This window comes from Danio rerio, chromosome 12 (assembly GCF_049306965.1).
Source record: "Danio rerio strain Tuebingen ecotype United States chromosome 12, GRCz12tu, whole genome shotgun sequence".
NCBI lineage: Eukaryota > Metazoa > Chordata > Actinopteri > Cypriniformes > Danionidae > Danio > Danio rerio.
Window position 1 is genome coordinate 51,080,001 of NC_133187.1, and position 23,228 is coordinate 51,103,228.

At 39.2% G+C, this 23,228-nt stretch overlaps 1 protein-coding gene and 1 long non-coding RNA gene across 14 annotated transcripts in view; one reads left to right on the forward strand and one right to left on the reverse strand.

Moving 5' to 3' along the window:
• Window positions 1-18,112, reverse strand: part of ctbp2l (C-terminal binding protein 2, like) — a 68,572-nt gene extending 50,460 nt beyond the window's left edge. For 4 of the 11 annotated variants that reach the window (XM_073918993.1, XM_073918997.1, XM_073918988.1 and 1 more), the window contains exon 1: window positions 17,971-18,112. The gene's annotated coding sequence lies outside the window, so the exon portion shown is untranslated. Of the gene's footprint in view, window positions 1-10,516; window positions 10,686-17,863 lie in introns of those variants that run through there. The other 7 variants (XM_073918991.1, XM_073918995.1, XM_073918987.1 and 4 more) reach the window with 3 other exon arrangements.
• LOC141376898 (uncharacterized) overlaps window positions 1-23,228 on the forward strand; it is a 47,525-nt gene that overhangs the window by 16,029 nt on the left and 8,268 nt on the right. Inside the window, exons 2-3 of one of the 3 annotated variants that reach the window (XR_012388284.1) lie at window positions 5,908-7,868; window positions 8,049-8,890. The exons of 1 other annotated variant lie outside the window; for it this stretch is intronic. This is a non-coding gene — a long non-coding RNA (uncharacterized lncRNA). Of the gene's footprint in view, window positions 1-5,907; window positions 7,869-8,048; window positions 8,891-9,899; window positions 10,164-23,228 lie in introns of those variants that run through there. One more of the 3 variants, XR_012388283.1, reaches the window with a different exon arrangement.

Here is a 23,228-nt window from a genome sequence, read left to right on the forward strand (position 1 = left end):
GCGGCCATCCTCTTGGGCATTCTGTCTGAACGGGGAAACATCAAATTCTCCAAAATTGCTTGCCAAGCTTACCATTAAATTTCATATTATGAATCTCCAATCAAATTAAACAACAGCTGTCCCTTTAATTTAATTTCTAACAGAAACTCACGCCTAGTCTGAGCCCCTCCCCCATAGTATCGTTCATCCATAGAGATCAGTGATTGGCTCTTGTACCAGAAGGCGGGCTTTTTTCACCATATAGCAATCGATGATTGGTTCCTGTAGTAGTAGGTGAGGCTTTATTCTCCATATTGACAGCTATACTTTTCCCCATTCAAAAACATACGAGTGACACGTCTTGTGTATTCTATAGTCTTTGGTAATACCTTCAGACCGCCTCGCGCTTTCCGCTTCAAGCTGCTTCCGTTCTACTGTGCCGGCGTTTAACCAATAGCATCTCGGCATACTAACAATTTAAAAATTTAATTTTCCACCTTAATATTTATATTATCACTGCAAAATATTGTATAGGACTAAATATAGATTTACTGTTTGTAATTGTTAAATTATTTCTGCCTAAATAGCTAAATACAGTAAAAGATGCACACACATACGCATGCGCAAATACACATGCACGGACATACATACACAAACGCACACACACAAACACAAAGGTCATGTGACTCCTCTATTCTCTGATCAGGCTTGAGATTTTCCCTGATGACCTCAGTCTGACCTCTAAAGGTCGCAAGGTCAACACGCCCTACACACTGAACTACTGCATCAACCTGCATTTATTCAGTGTCTGTGTGTGTGAGTGTGTGTGTGTGGTAATACATTAACTACAGTAGTTGATCTGTTGTGGTGATTCTACAGTTGCTATAGTAACACAACAACTATAGTTATGGATCTGTTGTGGTGACTCAACAGTTGTCATGGTAACATCAACTATAGCAATTGATCTGTTGTGGTGATTCTGTAGTCGCTATGGTAACACAACAACTATAGTAATTAATCTGTTGTGGTGATTCTACAGTTGCTATGGTAACACAACAACTAAAGTAATTGATCTGTTGAAGTGGTTCTATAGTTGCTATGGTAACACAACAACTACAATACAGACAATTGCCCAGATAACTGTTGTTTCCTACAATTATAGGGTATATCATACTACAAAATACCACAGTTTACAGTAGTAACAGCTTGAGTATACTACAGTATGTATTACTGTTTATCAGTTCACTATAGTTAACCACAACAGTATACTGGAGCATTCATTAACAAAGAGTTTTAAATACTTTAATATATAAAGTATAATCCAAAACTGTAGTAATTAAATAATATTGTGTTTCTGTTGTTTATGTGGGATGATTCACGCTAATTAGTTATTTCCTAACAGAGCAACGTTTACTTCAGTTTAGACTGTGTTGTATGGTCTCCTTGAGCAGGGGTCGTGTCCTCTGACAGGTCGAGGGTTCAGAGGTCAAACACACAGTCCATCCTGAGAGATTGAGAGCTCACACACACACTTCATTACACTCAGTAACAGAAAACGGGACGCTTTTATGGGCCTGTCCAGCTGAAATATCTCCAGAGATTCAGCTCAAGCTCACAGACTAAGAGACAAACAAAGGGTTGAGGCCCAAAAGGAGCCATCCCGTACCACATTACACATGAAATACAGCTGAAGTCAGAATTATTATTATTATTAGCCCTGCTGAGTGTTTCTCTCCAATTTCTGTTTTTAACACATTTCTAATAGTGTTAATAACTCATCTCTAATAACTGATTCATTTTCTCTCTGAAATGATGACAGCACATAATATTAGACTAGATATTCTTCAAGACACTAGTGTTCAGCTTAAAGTGACATGTAAAGGCTTCACTAGGGTAATTAGGGTAAAGTTAGGGTAATTAGGCAAGTCATTGTATAACAGTGGTTTGTTCTGGAGACAATCCAACACTAATATTGCTGAAGGGGCCAATAATATTGAGCTTCAAATGCTGTTAAAATAATTAAGCACTGCTTTTATTCTAACCCAAATAAAACAAATAAGACTTTTTCCAGAAGAACAAATATTAGAGGAAACACTGTGAACAACTCCTGAATCTGTTCAACATCTACTGGGAAATAAAAGAAAAAACTAATTCACAGGAGGCCGAACAATCATGTTTCCAGCAGTGTATAAACGATAGAGCCGAATTAACTCCACACATCACACACAGAATGAGCAGCTCCAGAAAATCAGTTTTATCTTGTCCTATTAAAGCCAGGCCTCCTCCTTCGCCCCTGCGGCACATAAAGCTGTCGTCCCGCCGCTGATTTATACACACTATTGCAACGCCTCCAATTAATTTTTTGTGCTGGTCTGGGTCTCTCCGGCCTGTAAATGTAATGAGACTGCAGCGGTGGAACTGCTGAGTCCGGTTAATGCACACACACTAATAATAGTAAAAGTTGTCCTGAAAGCCAGCGCAGGCAGGCCTGCTGCTCTGAAACACACACACACACACACACTGATGTGATTAATATGATTCATTACTGACCCCTGCACACCTGAACACTGAAAAACACACACGCATACACTCCTGCGCTTCAGGGCTTCCGTACATTATAACACTCTTATGACAGAGAAATATTAACTCATATTTAACTCCTAGAAGGAGATGTTGTTTATACAGTATTTACACTCACCGGCCTTTTTATTAGGTACACCTGTCCAACTGTTTGTCTAATCAGCCAATCACATGGCAGCAGCTCACTGCATTTAGGCATGTAGACATGGTCAAGAGGAGTTCAGAGCGAGCATCAGAATGGGGAAGAAAGGGGATTTAAGAGACTTTGAACGTGGCATGGTTGTTTCTGCCAGACGGGCTGCTCTGAGTATTTCAGAAACTGCTGATCTACTGGGATTTTCACACACAACCATCTCTAGGGTTTACAGAGAATGCTCCGACAAAGAGGAAATATCCAGTGAGCGGCAGTTCTGTGGGCGCAAATGCTTGTTGATGAGGTCAGAGGAGAATGGCCAGACTGGTTCCAGCTGATAGAAAGGCAACAGTAACTCAAATAAGCACTCGTTACAACCGAGCTCTGCAGAAGAGCATCTCTGAACACACAACACGTCCAACCTTGAGGCGGATGGGCTACAGCAGTAGAACCCAATCATCTCAGACTGGTTTCTTGAACATGACGATGAGTTCACTGTACTCAAATAGCCTCCACAGTCACCAGAGCTCAATCCAATAGAGCAGCTTTGGGATATGGTGGAACGGGAGATTGGCATCATGGATGTGCAGCCGACAAATCTGCAGCAACTGTGTGATGCTATCATGACAATATGGAGCAAAATCTCTGAGAAATATTTCCAGTAGCTTGTTGAATCTCTGGCACCAAGGATTAAAGCAGTTCTGAAGACAAAAGGGAACAACCTGTTACTAGAGTGGTGTACCTAATAAAGTGGCCGCTGAGTGTGTGTGTGTGTGTGTGTGTGTGTGTGTGTGTATGTGTGTGCGTGTGTGTATCTGTGTGCTGTTTACCAGCACAATCTCAGCTGTTATTGATCTGAGATGATCTGACGAGTCGCTGATAATAAATGATGTTCAGAGCTCAGATCAACAGAGCTGCTGTTTCTGTTTCAATTACAAACTACATTACAAGAGGAGACACACACATCTGTCACTGAACACTCTGTGTGTGTGTGTGTGTGTGTGTGTGTGTGTGTGTGTGTGTGTGTGTGTGTGTGTGTGTGTGTGTGTGTGTGTGTGTGTGTAAAAGACTGAGTGTGCATTTGTGTGTGTGTGTGTGTGTATATGAATGTGTTTTGTGTGTGTGTGTGAGAGAGAGTGTGTTTAAGAATTTAAAAGTGATTGACAGTGTGTGTATATGTGTACACACACACACAGACATACACATGCACACACACATTTACACAGACGTACATACACTCACACAGATATACAAATTTTCACACGCTGACACACTCAAATTCACCCACACACGCACACACACTGACTTTCTCAGGCACACACACAGAAACTCACACACGCAGAATAGCACAGGGGGCTCTTTGCGTGTGTGTGTGTGCATGCATACGTGCATGGGTATGTGTATTTCTGTGTGTGTGTATCTGTGTAAATGTGTGTGCAGTGTATATCTGTGTGTGTATGTCTGTGTGCGTATAACTCTGTGTGTATATCTGTGTGTGTATGTCTATGTGAATGTATGTGGCTGTGTCCCTGTGTGCATGTGGGCATCTTTGTGTATCTAAATGCATGCATGTGTCCAATGTTTGTGTCTGTATCTGCATGTCTGTGTGTTTATCTGTGTGTGTGTGAGTGTGTGTTGCTCTCTCAGTGTGTAACAGGCGTTTAATAACACTGTTGTCGTGTCTCTCAGCAGTAGAGCTGCTCTCTCTCTCTGCCTCCTGCCGTGTGCAGATGCTTCATTGTCTTCAGTTTCCCAAAACATTCCCAGTTTCACCAGGACGCAAAGTCCAGCTGGTCTGCGTCCTAGGAAATGTATGTCATGTTGATCAGCCCAAAACTCAAAGAGCACAGCAGAGTTGTGGGTTCTTTTCCCAAGAAAAACTACACTGCAAGAACACTATTCATACTTAAAGACTTTGCCTTCTACAAATATCTTAAAATCCCTCTGCCTTACTATCAGCTGGAACCAGTCTGGCCATTCTCCTCTCAACATCAATCAACAAGGCATTTACGCCCACAGAACTGCCGCTCACTGGATATTTCCTCTTTGTCGGAGCATTCTCTGTAAAGCCTAGAGATGGTTGTGCGTGAAAATCCCAGTAGATCAGCAGTTTCTGAAATACTTAGAGCAGCCCGTCTGGCAGCAACAATCATGCCACGTTCAGAGTCTCTTAAATCCCCTTTCTTCCCCATTCTGATGCTCACTCTGAACTGCAGCAGATCCTCTTGACCATGTCTACTAAATGCATTGAGTGTACCTAATAATGTGGCCAGTGAGTGATACATACATACATACATAAATACATACACACATATATATATATATATATATACATTCAATCATTCATTTTCTTGTCGCCACCCAGGGTCGCCACAGCGGAATGCACCGCCAACTTATTCACACACACTCTTCCACACTCATGCACTAGAGACATTTTAGTCTACCTAATTCCCCTGTACCGCATGTGTTTGGACTGTAGGGGAAACCGGAGAAACTCTGTTCATCAAGGCGGTATTGATTTTTTTTAATTGTTACATACTTGTTTATTAAATATTTATTTATTACCTATTGTATGTATTTCGAAATTATTAGTCCAGTCATTATTAATTTTATGACTATTTTAATTAATAATAATAATAATAATAATAATAATAACAACAACATTCATACATTCATTCATTCATTCATTTTCTTTTTAGCTTAGTCCCTTTATTAATTAGGGGTTGCCACAGTGGAATGAACCACCAACTTATTCAACATATGTTTTACACAGCGGATGCTCTTCCAGCTGCAACCCAGTACAGGGAAACACCCATACACACTTATTCACACACACACACACACACACACACTACGGCCAGTGTAGTTGATCAGTTCCCCTATAGCGCATGTGTTTGGACTATGAGGAAAATCGGAGCACCCGGAGGAAACCCACGCCAACACAGGGAGAACATGCAAACACACACACAGAAACACCAACTGACCCAGCCGGCACTCAAACCAGAGACCTTCTTGCTATGAGGTGATCACCACTGTGACGTCACAACAATAACAGTAATAAATATTTAATATTAGAGTGATTTCTGAAGGATCATGTGACTCTGAAGACTGGAGAAATGAAGCTGAAAAATCATCTTTAAATCACTGGAATGAATGATTAAATTAAATAAGAGTCGTTCATTCAGTCATTCATTCATTTTCTACCGCTTTTCCAGGATCGGGTCGCGGGGGCAGCTTAAGAGAGTCTTCGGAGAGAACCCCAGACTTTCCTCTCCCCAGACACTTCCTCCAGCTCCTTTGTGGGGATCCCGAGGTGTTCCCAGGCCAGGCGAGAGACATAGTCCCTCCAGCGTGTCCTGGCTCTTCCCAGGGGCCTCCTCCCAGTGGGACATGCCTGAAACAGCTCCCTCGGTAGGCATCCAGGAGGCATCAGAAACAGATGCCCAAGCCGCCTCAGCTGACTTCTCTCGATGTGGAGGAGCAGCGGCTCTACTCCGAGCTCCTCCCGGGTGTCGGAGCTCCTCACCGTATCTATAAGAGTGCGCCCTGCCAAGGAAACTCATTTCGGCTGCTTGTATCCGACATCTTGTCCTTTCAGTCATGACCCAAAGCTACAGGTGAGAGGAGGAACGTAGATTGACAGGTAAATGGAGAGCTTTGCCTTTCGGCTCAGCTCCTTCTTCACCACAATAGACCGCTGCACCAGTCTCACGCTCCATCCCTCCCTCACTCATGAACAGAACCACACAATACTTGAACTCCTCCACCTGAGGTAAAGACTCTCCTCCAACCTGGAGATGGCAAACCCACATTTTCCGGTTGGACTTGGAGTTGCTGATTCTCATCCATGCCGTGTCACACTCGGCAGCAAACCGCCCCAGTGCATGCTGAAGCTCCATGTCTGATGAAGCCAACAGAACAACATCGTCTGCGGATAACAGAGATGAGATCTTGTGGTCCCCAAACCGGATCCCCTCCAGCCCAGGGCTGCATTATGAACAGAATTGGTGATAAGGGGCAACCCTGCCGGAGTCCAACATGCACTGGACACAAGTCTGACAAACTCTGTACATACAGGGATGAGACAGCCCTCAACAGGGCGCCATACTCCCACATCCCCCTCCACAGAATGCCACAGGGGACACGGTCGAACGCCTTCTCCAAGTCCACAACACACAGGTTTAGAGACAAATACATTTCCTGAAGATGATGCTTTCACAGAGACAGACACAAGACAGAAATGAGGATATCGGAGAGGACGCTCTGGTCATCTGTCAGTCGGGGTGTCAGAGGGATACAGTGAGATCTGGGTTACAGTGTGTGTGTGTGTGTGTGTGTGTGTGAGTCTCCTCATATCAGAGGTGTTTCTGCACACACGCTTCAGTGGACACGGCCTCATACTCGCAGCGAGGGGCTTCATGTTCCTACACTGAGAGCCAAGGGTCGCCATCTGTCCGGTGTGTGTCTCTCTGTGTGTGTGTGTGTGTGAAAGAGAGAGTTTTTGTGTATGAGGTGAGTGAGTTTATGATTTTCTATAGCGAGTGTATGTATGTGTGTGTGTGCATGTGTGAGTCTGTATTTGTGTGCGTATGTGAGCCTATAATTTGAGTCTCTGCATGTGCGCGCATGTGTGTGTCTGATCTGTGTGTCTGTGTATATTTATGTGCGTCTTTGTGTATGTGAGTCTGTATGTGTGATTCTGTATCTGTGTGTGTGTTTGTGAATATGTGTCTGCAAGTGTGTGAGTCTGTATGTGTGTGTGTAATGTGTTTGTGATTCTTTATACATGAATCTGTATCTGTGCGCGCATGTGTCTGAGTGTGTGTGTGCGAATGTGTGAGTCTGTATCTGTGTATGTATGCGCATGCATGTGTGTGTGTGTGTGTGTGTGTTTGAGAGTCTGTATCTGTGTGTGTTAGCCAGTCAGATCTGCTCAAATCAAATGTGTGTGTCATAAACATTGGTGTCTCCCAGATCAGATCCTCAGTCAGTGTGTGTGTGTGTGTGTGTGTGTGCGAACAGTTCAGTGCTATTTTACACACTCCTTCAACACACACTTCAGCTGTTCTGTAAGCGTTTGCTGAAAACCCAGAAACTCCAAATGTCAAACCCCTTGCCTTATTAAAAAATTGAGTAAATACAATGTTTGAATCCATTCAGTCGATCTTCAGGTCTGGTGGCAGCACTTTTAGCTTAGCTTAGCATAGATCATTGAATCGGATTAGACCGTTAGCATCAACCAAGACCAACTGAAAAGGAAAAGACAATGATAAAAGGGAACTAGGCTCATTTTACAGCTCCCCTACAGTTAAACAGTAGAGTTTTACCATGTTTCATGAATTCAGTCGATCTTCAGGTCTGGCGGAAGCACTTTTAGCTTAGCTTAGCATAGATCATTGAATCGGATTAGACCGTTAGCATCAACTAAGACCAACCGAAAAATGAAAGTTGCTATTTTCTAGGCTGATATGACTAGGAACTATACTCTCATTCTGGAGTAATAATCGAGAGCTTTGCTGCTGTACCATGGCTGAGAGCCGCGTGAGCCTGATGGAGTGAGTGTTTACAAGTGTGGCACAGTGATGGCGACTGTTCTTTTGTGTTTACCTCATAGTTAAAGTTGCTGCACATCCGCCAATTCCCGCCACAAAATGAGCGAGTTTGAGCCACTTGTACATTTAGGTAGCACTCAGAAAAAACAAAACAGCAGCGAAGAAACTCGACACAGAGGAACATGAACACCTACTGCCAGCTAGTGTTTCTGAAGTGTTACTGCAGAGCAACAGAAACAGCGCACAGAAGTATAAATGCACAGCTACATGCAAGACATGCACCCTGGGTCACGCCGGTCACTTGATGCAGAAGTATAAACCAGGCTTAATATGTTCACTGCCCCCTATTGAGTGTTTATTTGTTAGTTTTTGCCCTTGTATTATTATTATTTACTGTGTATTACTCGTGTATTTTGTTCTTTTATTGTTGTTGTGTTGGTAGTTATTGCAAAATTTAAAAAATAAAAATATCTATTAAAACAAAAACTCTTATAATTTTTAACTAGATGCTAACGGTCTAATTTGATTCAATGATCTATGCTAAGCTAAAAACGCTGCCTCCAGACCCTAAGATCATTTGAATGGAGTAAAACATGGTAAAACTCTACTGTTTAACTCTAGGAGAGCTGTAAAATTTGCCTATTTCGAAAAAAAAAAAAACTCTTGTCATTTTTTAACTAGATGCTAACGGCCTAATCTGTTTCAATGATCTATGCTAAGCTAAGCCTAAAGTGCTGCTTCTAGACCCTGAGATCGACTGAAAGGACAACAATATGGTGAAAATCTACTGTTTTACTCCAGGAGAGCTGTAAAATTTGCCTATTTAAAAAAAATAAAAATAAAATAAAAACCCAACTGTCATCATTTTTGAAGTAGATGCTAACGGTCTAATCTGATTCAATGATCTATGCTAAGCTAAAAACGCTGCCTCCAGACCCTAAGATCATTTGAATGGAGTAAAACATGGTAAAACTCTACTGTTTAACTCTAGGAGAGCTGTAAAATTAGCCTATTTCTAAAAAAAAAAAAATCATTTTTGAACTAGATGCTAATGGTCTAATCTGATTCAATGATCTATGCTAGATCATAAGTGCTGCCCCCAGACCCTGAGATCGACCGAATGGACTAAAATATGGTGAAAATCTATTGTTTAACTCACAGAGAGCTGTAAAATGATCCTATTTCAAAAAAACAAAAACAAAACATCTGTCATCATTTTTGAAGTTGATGCTAACGGTCTAATTTGATTCAATGATCTATGCTAAGCTAAGCTAAACATGCTGCTGCCAGACCCTGAGATCGACCGAAAGGACTACAATATGGTGAAAATCTACTGTTTAACTCCAGGAGAGCTGTAAAATAGCCTATTTCCAAAAAAAAGACTCTTGTAATTTTTAAAGGGGTGGTCCACTACGATCTCATATTTTAAACTTTAGTTGATGTGTAATGTAGCTGTGTGAAAATAAACAGCATCTCTGAATGTAAAAAGTTCTAAGTTCAATGCTAAGGGAGACCTTGGTTTTTACAGAGTTAGCTTAGCAAAGCCTACAATGAACGAATTTTGGGGACTACAAAAAAATACTTCCGCCCCCTGTGACATCACAAGTTCGTTTACTGCGCATCCCACACTGCGCATGCAGGTAAGGTCCGTGGCCAGAGGTGCTGTAACGTTATAGCAGAGATGAAGCTAAAAATGCATCTAAACACGGCTGTTTCCACAGAGCTTCATCTGTTTCTGTATTTGGGCTTCCAAAGGACACGACACAAAGACAGAAGTGCCTTTAGTTCAATATTAATTAACTTCCAGAGAATTATAAAATACTCAGCAAGCATGATTTGACAAAACAGCTCCTGAATCTCTCCAAGTTCAGTGCTGGATTCGGCTAAAATCTCCTCAAAGCAGAAGTTGTGATCTACAAGTAAGTGTTTTTATTTTTTAAAATTGATCATGACATGTACAGTGTCTAGCGTTAACTGTATGCTGTAGCAATGATGTAAACAATGCGAAATGCTGCTTTGCGGGCAAACGATTTAGCTACAAACTCACATTTATCAGCCAAACTCCTGTAAACACACACTCACTCCACCAGCACGATCTCTTATGTGTGTGCGCGACTGCACTGATTGTCTTGGCTTTTTCATGTGTTTCACATCTCAGATAATGAAGTCGCAAAAGATATGTGGATGATTTATATTACTTACACCTGCATATTCCGGATACTCGTGAAAGACGTCATGACGCATAGAGTTAAAAAAACACAGATTAGCTTACCTGACTAGTGGTCGCAGCAGAATAATAAATCAAGGCTCAACAGGTAGCATCTCACATCTTGTGCTTTATTCTTCTGTCACGATATATTACAGAAAATAACTTAATCCGAGCATCAGAGAAAAAGAAAGTCCCGCGCTCTTGCGCTTGTTACAGAAAGTTCACACCACACAAACACACACATAGACGCACACACAGACGCTGTTAAAGGAGCCGCACCCCTTTTTCACTCGTTAGTTACATACACTTGTCAGATGTTATTTTAGAGAGCGGGCGCGAGGTTGACTTCATGTTTACACAGCAGAAAAGCGTGTGCTTTTACGGGCGTGACGTGGAGCCGATCCGCCAATAGCAGCACATTATGTCGATGACCAATCAGAGTCACTTAAGGGCGGGCCTTTTAGAGGAACTAGGAAATATGACAGTCGTTTTCATGTTAGCTGAGTAGCTGTGTATAATCAAAGTGAGATATATGAAAAAATTACGCGATTTCCGTCAAGTGAAACATAAGCACACATTGCTTTGCATCTTATAAACACAACCAAGCCTTAAAATTACATTCTGGACCACCCCTTTAACTAGATGCTAACGGTGTTATCTGATTCAATGGTCCATGCTAAACTAAGCTAAAGTGCTGCCCCAGACCCTGAGACTGACTGTGTGGATTAAAACATGGTAAAATCCATTGTTTAAAGCTAGGAGTGCAGAAAAATTTGCTTGTTTAAAAAAAACACACCATTTTTTAACAAGATGCTAATGGTCTAATCTGATTCAATGATCTATGCTAAGCTAAGCTAAAAGTGCTGCCGCCAGACCAGGAGATCAACAGAATGGATTAGAACAGTAACTTTAGGAGAGCTGAAAAATCAGCAAAACAAATGTAGTGCACCTTTAAATGTCATCACTGTTGGCTAAAATAAATCTCTATGCATTCCTTTCTTTCGAGAACCATTGAAGATGGTATTTTTGAAGAATGTCTGTCACTGCGTCCATTGACTGCCATAGAAACACAATAGAGTCAATGGGAAGCGAGAGAACATCAGGATGAGTAAATAATGACAATTTTCCCTTTACGCTCAGAACACACTCAACACAAGCACATCAACACTTCTACATACACAACTCAATTTCATGCATTATTGCCTTCCAAAGTGTCTCAGACAGCAACTGAGATCGCAACAAAAGCAAAGTAGTAGACTATATTTCCACTCAAGCAAGACTAACTCATGTCTGCCTGAACAGAAAATACTGACAAACTCACATTTAAATAACATTTCAAACCAGCAACATAATCTGACATGCTCTAAATGTTATTTGTTTCGCAGCATTCTGTTTAAATCTTCAAAATCAGATTTGTAAATGTTATTTAAATGAGAGTTAGAAAGCTAAAATAATATCCTTTATTGAATATATTTCTCAAGTATTTTTTAGTTAATGTGTTAATTTTGTCATTATAGATCTGTGAAATTGTAATTATTACATAAATTAAGTAAATGCATTGATTTGCTCATTATTGTGTCATTTGAATTTTGTAACTTATGCAAGAATAATTTTGAGCCTTTAATTTTGTCATTGATACATATTCATTTGATTACTGTGGTTGGTGCATTATGCAATTCGATTTTTTTGCATGAGGTAATTTAAATATTTTGTGCATTAGTTTATTTGACTATTCGTACATTAGGTCATTTGAATATTCATACATTAGGTCATTTGAATATTTGTGCATTAGGTCATTTGAATATTTGTGCAGTAGGTCATTTGAATATTTGTGCATTAGGTCATTTGAATATTTGTGCATTAGGTCATTTGAAAATTTGTGCAGTAGGTCATTTGAATATTTGTGCATTAGGTCATTTGAATATTCGTGCATTAGGTCATTTGAATATTTGTGCATTAGGTCATTTGAATATTTGTGCAGTAGGTCATTTGAATATTTGTGCAGTAGGTCATTTGAATATTTGTGCAGTAGGTCATTTGAATATTTGTGCATTAGGTCATTTGAATATTTGTGCATTAGGTCATTTGAATATTTGTGCATTAGGTCATTTGAATATTTGTGCATTAGGTCATTTGAATATTTGTGCATTAGGTCATTTGAATATTTGTGCATTAGGTCATTTAAATATTTGTGCATTAGGTCATTTGAATATTTGTGCATAAGGTCATTTGAATATTTGTGCATAAGGTCATTTGAATATTTGTGCATTAGGTCATTTGAATATTTGTGCAGTAGGTCATTTGAATATTTGTGCATTAGGTCATTTGAATATTTGTGCAGTAGGTCATTTGAATATTTGTGCAGTAGGTCATTTGAATATTTGTGCAGTAGGTCATTTGAATATTTGTGCATTAGGTCATTTGAATATTTGTGCAATAGGTCATTTGAATATTTGTGCAGTAGGTCATTTGAATATTTGTGCATTAGGTCATTTGAATATTTGTGCAGTAGGTCATTTGAATATTTGTGCATTAGGTCATTTGAATATTTGTGCAGTAGGTCATTTGAATATTTGTGCAGTAGGTCATTTGAATATTTGTGCAGTAGGTCATTTGAATATTTTTGCATTAGGTCATTTGAATATTTGTGCATTAGGTCATTTGAATATTTATGCATAAGGTCATTTGAATATTTGTGCATAAGGTCATTTGAATATTTGTGCATTAGGTCATTTGAATATTTGTGCATTAGGTCATTTGAATATTTGTGCATTAGGTCATTTGAATATTTGTGCATTAGGTCATTTGAATATTTGTGCAGTAGGTCATTTGAATATTTGTGCATTAGGTCATTTGAATATTTGTGCATTAGGTCATTTGAATATTTGTGCATAAGGTCATTTGAATATTTGTGCATTAGGTCATTTGAATATTTGTGCATTAGGTCATTTGAATATTTTTGCATTAGGTCATTTGAATTTTTGTGCAGTAGGTCATTTGAATATTTGTGCAGTAGGTCATTTGAATATTTGTGCAGTAGGTCATTTGAATATTTGTGCAGTAGGTCATTTGAATATTTGTGCATTAGGTCATTTGAATATTTGTGCATTAGGTCATTTGAATATTTGTGCATTAGGTCATTTAAATATTTGTGCATTAGGTCATTTGAATATTTGTGCATTAGGTCATTTGAATATTTGTGCATTAGGTCATTTGAATTTTTGTGCAGTAGGTCATTTGATTATTTGTGCAGTAGGTCATTTGAATATTTGTGCAGTAGGTCATTTGAATATTTGTGCATTAGGTCATTTGAATTTTTGTGCATTAGGTCATTTGAATATTCGTGCATTAGGTCATTTGAATATTCGTGCATTAGGTCATTTGAATATTTGTGCAGTAGGTCATTTGAATATTTGTGCATAAGGTCATTTGAATATTTGTGCATTAGGTCATTTGAATATTTGTGCATAAGGTCATTTGAATATTTGTGCATTGGGTCGTTTGAATATTTGTGCATTAGGTCATTTGAATATTTGTGCATCAGGTCATTTGAATATTTGTGCATCAGGTCATTTGAATATTTGTGCATCAGGTCATTTGAATATTTGTGCATTGGGTCATTTGAATATTGTAGTTTGTACATTATGCAATTAGAATATTGTAGTTTGTGCATTGGGTCATTTGAATATTTATGCATTGGGTCATTAGAATATTGTAGTTTGTGCATGAATAACGTTGATCCATTAATTTTGTCATTAATGCACCATTTTAATTTTGTAATTTGTGCATGAATCGAGTTGATTTAATTTAATTCATTTTGTAACTGCATACACTGAAAATTGCATAATTAAACCACAATAAATGACAAACCGCGTGTGATGTTGCTCATTTTTTATACGAGCGTCTGCTAAGTGAATGCATGGAGACATGTTTCAGATAAGGCCTGCGTTTGCTCTGATCATCCTCAATTACACCACACACACACACACACACACACACACACACACACACACACACACACACAGGAGTCTGGTCCTGCAAATGCGCAGCTTTAACCTTGAGACTGATCTAAAGTCCTGAATAAAGCAGCAGACGCGCGCCGACAGCCCTCACAAAAGCTGAATGATGAAACCATCTCACACACTCCTGCTCCGGCTGATGATATGTAGCGGTATTATTATTTCACTTAACCAACGCTCACAATAGAGCCTTTACATGCCGCTTTCTCTGCTCTCGCTGCTGGAAGAGCCTTTTGTCCTTTGTCTTTGAGACACCCTTGAAGATTACGAGCATGCAGATTCACCAGAACATCATTAACAAGAGTTCAGTTAAAGATGGATTATGCTTAAAGCTAAGAAAACAGTGTTACTGCAGTCGGACAGCAGTATATGATATTACAAATATCTGACACACAACAGCACAATACATGATGTCAAAGACAATCACAATAACACAACATTATTTAGACATTTCTGCCAGTTTAATGACATTTTATTATTTGAGATTTCTGAATGAGGAATGCACACAAAAGCAAACAAAGTGGGAACTGCCAAAGATTTACTGCTTCCAAAATAAAATTAGTTTCAACATAATATATGTTGCGGCACAGTGGCTCAGTGGTTAGCGATGTGGCCTCAAAGCAAGAAGGTCACTGGTTCGAGTCCCGGCTGGGTCAGCTGGTGTTTCTGTGTGGAGTTTGCATGTTCTGCTCGTGTTGGCGTGGGTTCCCTCCGGGTGCTCCGGTTTCCCACACAGTCCAAACACATGTGCTATAGGGGAACTGATCAACTAAACTGGCCGTAGTGTGTGTGTGTGTGTGTGTGTGTGTGTGTGTGTGTGTGTGTGTGTGTGTGTGTGTGTGAATGAGTGTATATGGGTGTTTCCCAGTACTGGGTTGCAGCTGGAAGGGCATCCGCTGCGTAAAACTTTTGTTGGAATACTTGGCGGTTAATCCCACTGTGGCAACCCCTGATGAATAAAGGGATTAAGCCGGAGTATTATATATGTATTATATAAATGTGATGCACACTCGTATATAGAAACAAAACTGTACAAAACTAAGTTTTATATAGACAATTACATTTATGTATAGTTTGCAACATATGCACATATATTTTATATCTAAATATAAATAAACATTTTCTTAAATATATACATGCATGTGTGCATTTATATGGCACAAACCTTTATTTTGGATGCAATTAATCTTTACCCTGCAATAAAATAAAATAAAATAAAATAAAATAAAATAAAATAAAATAAAATAAAATAAAATAAAATAAAATAAAATAAAATAAAATAAAATAAAATAAAATAAAATAAAATAAAATAAAAAATAAAATAAAATAAATAAATGCATAAATAAATAAATAAAATAACATAAAATAAAATTAAATTAAATTAAATTAAATTAAATTAAATTAAATTAAATTAAATTAAATTAAATTAAATTAAATTAAAATATATGATTTCAGCGTTATAGATGTGACATTTGCAGTAAAAACTCAAAACATAAATTTGCATAGAGAGTATATGTTAACATTATATATGAAGAAAATAAAGATGCAATATGGATGTGACAAAAAAGTGAGTTTACAGTATACAGCATACTTTGTAGAAATTCTGTGAATTAAACAGCACAACCTGAAAGAAAACATGATAATCAAGAGGATAAGAGCTGGCTCTCTACAGAACAAACATGGTTTTATTTCACGTAATATTTTCACATTTATGAGGAAAAAGTGTAGTTTTGTATGTGACATCTCTGCGTTATGGATGTGACCCCTTGTGTGACTTTGGTAAATCAAATAGAATAGTTTGAACACACTGACAGACGCATTTTTGAGTATTTCTAAAGAACTGTAAAATACAGGCCTACACAAAAAACCCAGAAACGGTTTCCGGATTTTGATGAAAACTTAATCTGAAAAAAGAAATATGAAAGTCAGCAGCACCAAGACTACAAAATTAAAATGTTGTTCTTGAATTTATATTTGTTTTTGTTTTCCAAAAAAAGGACTTTAAAAAGACTCTTTAATAGACTGAACCCCCAAAAGATTCATTTAAAGGAATCAACTCAAAAGAATGACTCATTTACACTAATCAGATCAGCATCACTACAGTCTCATCAGGAGTTGTGCACACACTACTACAAACTACAAACCTGCAGTTCCTCTACAAACACTAAACATCTGAATTCATCTCAGTTACCAGTTAAACACAACCAAACCACTGACACAGACCTGACCAAACTATTCACATTTATTTGCCTTCAGATTAGTCCCTTTTAATCATCAGTGGTCGCCACAGCGGAATGAACCGAAAACTATTCCAGCATATGTTTTACACAGCGGATGCTCTTCCAGCTGCAACCCAGTGTTGGGAAAACACCCATACACACTCATTCACACACATGGTTAATGTAGTTGATCAATTCCCCTACAGTGCATGTACTTGGACTGTGGGGGAAACCGGAGCACCCGGAGGAAACCCACGCCAACATGGAGAGAACATGCAAACTCCACACAGAAACAGAGACCTTCTGGCCGTGAGACCACTGTGCCACCGTGTCAGTCAATCAATCCTGTGCATAATTTTATAATTTCTACACTAAAAGTGCTGGGTAACTTCAATTTAATTTTCAAAACAAACTGGGTTAATTTTTTTATTAAATGTATTTAATCACCAAATTTAACCCAATGTTTGGATTTTTCCACATTTTATCAAATTATAATTGAAATAATTCAACAGTTTTAACGTAAATACTCAGCATCAGCATCATCAATCACATGGTGATTCAAAAACTACAAGATAATGCAGAACTGCCAGAAATTACACATGATAAAGCTATAGCAAGACTCAATAATAATAATAATAATAATAATAATAATAATAATAATAATAATACAAATGCAAAATTATGCAAAAAATAAATAATAATAATAATTAATAATAATTATTATTAATAATAATAATGATGATGATGAATGAATGGATGAATCAATAAATAATAATATCGGCACTATTTGCCACTTTAGCAAAATGTCAATAAAACTTATCAAAATTTATATTAATACTGTAAGAAGCATTATTTAGATCTGAATGTGCATTAACACTGTTAAAATCTTCTGGATTTTGTATTATTAATATTAAATATTACAACAACATCAGAAAAAAACATCTTTATCTGGGTTTTCCAAATTCTTAACATTACAAATAGTTCATAAGGCTACAGCGCACACACATACACACGCACACACATTCATACACATATAAACACACACACACACTGGTTGTGCAGCGAGCCAAACACACACAGATTCGAAACACGCCGTAAAACCGATCAATCCCGTTCACATGAATAAGCCTCAATCAAACCCGATCAGAGCGGATCGGTGCCGGTGCTCTTACCGGTAATGGCCGATGTCAGTCAGTGGTGAGTTTAAGTGCTCATCCTCCTCCTCCTCCAGGATCCGCGTCCAGCTCTCGCACACAAACACACACACACACACACACACCTTCAAACAGCGCCGAAAAACTTCATCGTCACCACCGGAGAAATATCCACAGCGAATTCAGCGGCTCCGGTGCGCAGAGCGAGCACCACCGGGGACTACTGTTTATGTTCCGCTCTTCCTCACTCTCGCTTTCACCACACACACACACACACACACACACACACACACACACACACACACACACACACACACACTTTCTCTCACTTACACACACACACACACACACACACACACACACATAAAATATTCTATATCAAGGCGGGGTCTCGAGTCACCCAAACCAATGACATAACCCCCCGCCCACCTCACACACACACACACACACACACACACACACACACACACACACTCACACACACGCGCGCGCGCGCGCACACACACGGCGAATAAAATATTACTACTTTCAAACTTATAAGACTTTGCGTGAATCATTTAAAAATAACTGGTAATGATGCAATCATAAGTAAAGCTAAACCCGTGTGTGATCTGCTCTTTAATAACCTTCTCAACACATTTTTGATATTTAATGCAAACTTTACTGTTTTATTGTGGATGTGTGTGTGTTGTTTTTATAAATGCCACTTGTTGCAGAATGTTCAGAAAACACAAACATGCAATTATAGTAAATATGATATATTTGTGTTTTAAACCATATTCTAGTGTGTATTATACTGTAAATATTATAGGATTTACACGTCTTTATTAATTATTGCTCCAGCTGCATACTGTATTAACTATTGCGAAGTGATAAACTCTGATACATACTGTTGTGTACTTTAGCTTTTACTACAGTAAACTTTGGTGTATTGTAGTATAATATACCCTATAGTTGTAGAAAACTACAGTATTGGCTCATTTGTTTATATTACCATAGTTATTGTTACCATAGCAACTATAGAATCACCACAACAGATCAATTACTATAGCTGTTGTGTTCCCATAGCAACTGTAGAATCACAACAACAGATCAATTACTATAGTTGTTGTGTTACCATAGCAACTGTAGAATCACAACAACAGATCAATTGCTATAGTTATTGTGTTACCATAGCAACTGTAGAATCGCCACAACAGATCAATTACTATAGTTGTTGTGTTACCATAGCAACTGTAGAATCACAACAACAGATCAATTACTATAGTTGTTGTGTTACCATAGCAACTGTAGAATTACCACAACAGATCAATTACTATAGTTGTTGTGTTACCATAGCAACTGTAGAATCACCACAACAGATCACTCACTATAGTTATTGTGTTACCATAGCAACTGTAGAATCACAACAACAGATCAATTACTATAGTTGTTGTGTTACCATAGCAACTGTAGAATTACCACAACAGATCAATTACTATAGTTGTTGTGTTACCATAGCAACTGTAGAATTACCACAACAGATCAATTACTATAGTTGTTGTGTTACCATAGCAACTGTAGAATCACCACAACAGATCACTTACTATAGTTATTGTGTTACCATAGCAACTGTAGAATCACAACAACAGATCAATTACTATAGTTGTTGTGTTACCATAGCAACTGTAGAATTACCACAACAGATCAATTACTATAGTTGTTGTGTTACCATAGCAACTGTAGAATCACCACAACAGATCAATTGCTATAGCTGTTGTGTTACCATAGCAACTGTAGAATCACCACAACATTTACTGTGGTAAACGGAGTTCAGATTATGAGGTTCTGCTTAATGCTCAAACACATCAGTCTCTCAGAGCAGCATCTTCTTATGTTCATATCAGTCCTGGTTAAATAAATTGTGTTCCCTGTGCATGACTATGAATCATATTATATTATCATCATAAACAACACACACACACACACACACACACACACACACACACACACACACACACACACACACACAGTAATAAATCTGACATAAGCAAAGTGAGAAATAAACTGTGGCATGTTGCATTGTCTGTATAAACGTATTTGAAGAATAAGCAGGAATAAAGACCCTCCTCCTCCTCCTCCTCCTCAAGCGCACGCGGTGTGTGACTGTCCACAGTTTAATAATCACTACAGATGTATTGTTATATACAAGCATCTCTGAAAGCAGACTTCATCATCATCATCATCCTCTACATGCATCATGTTAAATGTGTCAGACGAGTGGAGCGCGAGTATTTATTATAAGCTCAAGTACAGCTGACATCAATTATTCACAGGCGTCTTCTGTCATCTACATTTTTAATGAAGACAGCCGTCAGATTAATCCATATCTGTGTTCCTCTGGGCCTCTTCAACACCGCTCTGATAGAGTCAATGATGACAACAGACCAATGATGCAGAGTATCGTCTCTATAGCACACCTCAAATATCATGGGAGGATTAGTGAAGCTTTCCTTTTCTGATTATATAATGATAAAGGAAACACAGTGGAGTGGACCGCCAACTATTCCAGCAAATGTTTCATGCAATGTATGCCTCTCCAACTGCAACCCAGCACTGGAAAACACCTATACACACTCATTCACAACAGCCAATTAAGTTCATCAATTCCCCTATAGCGCATGTGTTTGGACTGTGGAGGAAACCCACGCCAACACGGGGAGAACATGCAAACTCCACACAGAAACGCCAACTGACCCAGCCGGGACTCAAACCAGAGACCTTCCTGCTGTGAAGTCACAGTGCTAACCACTGAGCCACTGATCATGCTTCTCCATTTGGAGCAAAAAATCAAGCTTCTCTGTCTGGAGCAACCAATCCCAGCTCTCTGTATGGATTGACCAATTACACTTCTCAGTTTGGAGCAACCAATCAAGATTCACTGTCTGGAGCAACCAATCAAGGTTATTCATCTGGAGCCACCAATCAAGATTTACTGTCTGGAGTGACCATCACAATTCTTTGTTTGGGTCGACCAATCACAATTCTCTGTTTGTATTGAACAATCACGCTTTTCTGTTTGGAGCGACCAATCAAGCTTCTCCGTTTGGAGTGACCAATCAAGATTCACTGTCTGAAACGACTAATCAAGCTTCTACATCTGAAGCAACCAATCAAGAATTATTGTCTGGAGCAACCAATCATGCTTCTCCATTTGGAGCTACCAATCACATTCACTGTCTGGAGCGTCCAATCATGCTTCTCCAACCTGAGCGAACAATCAAGATTCACTGTCTGGAGCGACCAATCAAGCTTTTCTGTCTGGAGTGACCCATTATGCTTCATCTGGAGTGATCAATCAAGATTCATTGTCTGGAGTGACCAATCACAATTCTCTATTTGAATTGACCGATCACGCTTTTCTGTTTGGAGCAACCAATCATTTTTCTCCATTTGGAGCGACCAATCAAGCTTCTCCATTTGGAGCGAAAAATCAAGATTCACTGTCTGGAGCGACCAATCAAGCTTTTCCATCTGGAGCGACCAATCAAGAGTCACTGTCTGGAGCGACCAATTATGCTTCTTTATCCAGAGCAACCAATCCAGTTTCACTATCTGGAGTGACCAATCAAGCTTCTCCATCTGGAGTGACCAATCAAGAATTATTGTCTGGAGCGACCAATTATGCTTCTCCATTTGGAGCGACCATCCGGTTGCTTCAAATGAAGATTGGATTGGAGCAACCAATCAATCAACCAATTGTAGCAACCAATCTCTCACTCACGACCAATCACACACAATTGTCTGTTTAGATTGACCAATCACGCTTCTCCATCTATAGTGACCAATTACATTTCCCAGTCTGGAGTGACCAACCAATTTCCTTCTTCTAGAGCGACCAATCATGCTTCTCCATCTGGAGCAACCATTTACACCAGCATTTCAGACAATTTCATTCTCCCAACTTTGTGGGAATAGTCTGGGTATTCCTCTATATAGTCATTAACGGGGAGGTTGGGTGTGAAGACACTGGACTGGCCTGCACAGCGTCCCAAACTCTACCCGATTGAACACATTAGGGATGAATTAGAGCAGAGACTGTGAGCCAGGCCTCAGTGTCTGACCTCTCTGATAATAATGCCGTGTTTCTGGATGACTCTCATTGGCTGTCATCATTACGCTGTTATCTGTCCTGCACAGACCGTCTGAACACTGAAGACTCGACGGGTCATTTCTCTCAGATAAATGGGTCAACAGAGCTTTATCGGTTCACTTCATTCAGCACAAACACATGATCGCATTTACTGAACTGAGAACAGTGAAATGAAGCTCTGTTCAGTCTGGTCTGAATCTCTGACCTTCACCAGACTCACTTAAACCCTTCATCATCATCATCATCATCATCATCATTAAAGAAACAGCTAACTTAGCCTTCAGACCAAATATTTTTTTAAATTAGCATGCACATATTTGCTCCATCAAGGTTTTACTGCTCATTTAGTCTTTTATAGTGAGAATATAGAGGACAAATATTGAATATTTTATCTTCAGGGTTGCAGGTGTTAGCATTTACATGATCAAGAGATGCTTGTACTTGAATGAGATGTGCATAGCGGTATATAGCAGAAACTGATATTACAATTCATTTAAATACCAGCTATTGCTATATTAGAATGTCATTCATTTATTCAATCCTCTTGTCGGCTTAGTCCCATTATTAATCCGGGGTCGCCACAGCGGAATAAACTGCCAACTTATCCAGCAAGTTTTTACGCAGCGGATGCCCTTCCAGCCGAAACCCATCTCTGGGAAACATCCACACACACTCCCATACACTACAGACAATTTCGCCTACCCAATTCACCTGTACCGCATGTGTTTGGACTGTGTGGGAGCACCCGGAGGAAACCCACGCAAAGGCAGAAAGAACATGCAAACTCCACACAGAAACACCAACTGAGCCGAGGTTCGAACCAGCGACCTTCTTGCTGTGAGGCGACAGCACTACCTACTGCGCCACTGCCTCGTTCACTATATTAGAATGTACAATATTTAAATGGGCAGCCCAGGAGCGCAGTAGTGCTGTTACCTTACAGCAAAAAGGTCAATAATTCGAGCCTCGGCCAGGTCAGTTGGTATTTCTGCGTGGAGTTCTCCCTGTGTTGCCCCACAGTCCAAACACATGCGCTATAGGGGAATTGGGTAAGCCAAATTGTCCATAGTGTATGAGTGTGTGTGCGAATGAGTGTGCACAGGTTTCCCAGTCAAGAGTTGCAGCTGAAAACATGTGCTTTATAAGCTGGCGGTTTATTCCGCTGTGGCGAGCCCAGATTAATAAAGGGACTAAGCCGAAAAGAAAATGAATGAATGGATACTTAAAAGGGCCGACATGGTGGCTCAGTGG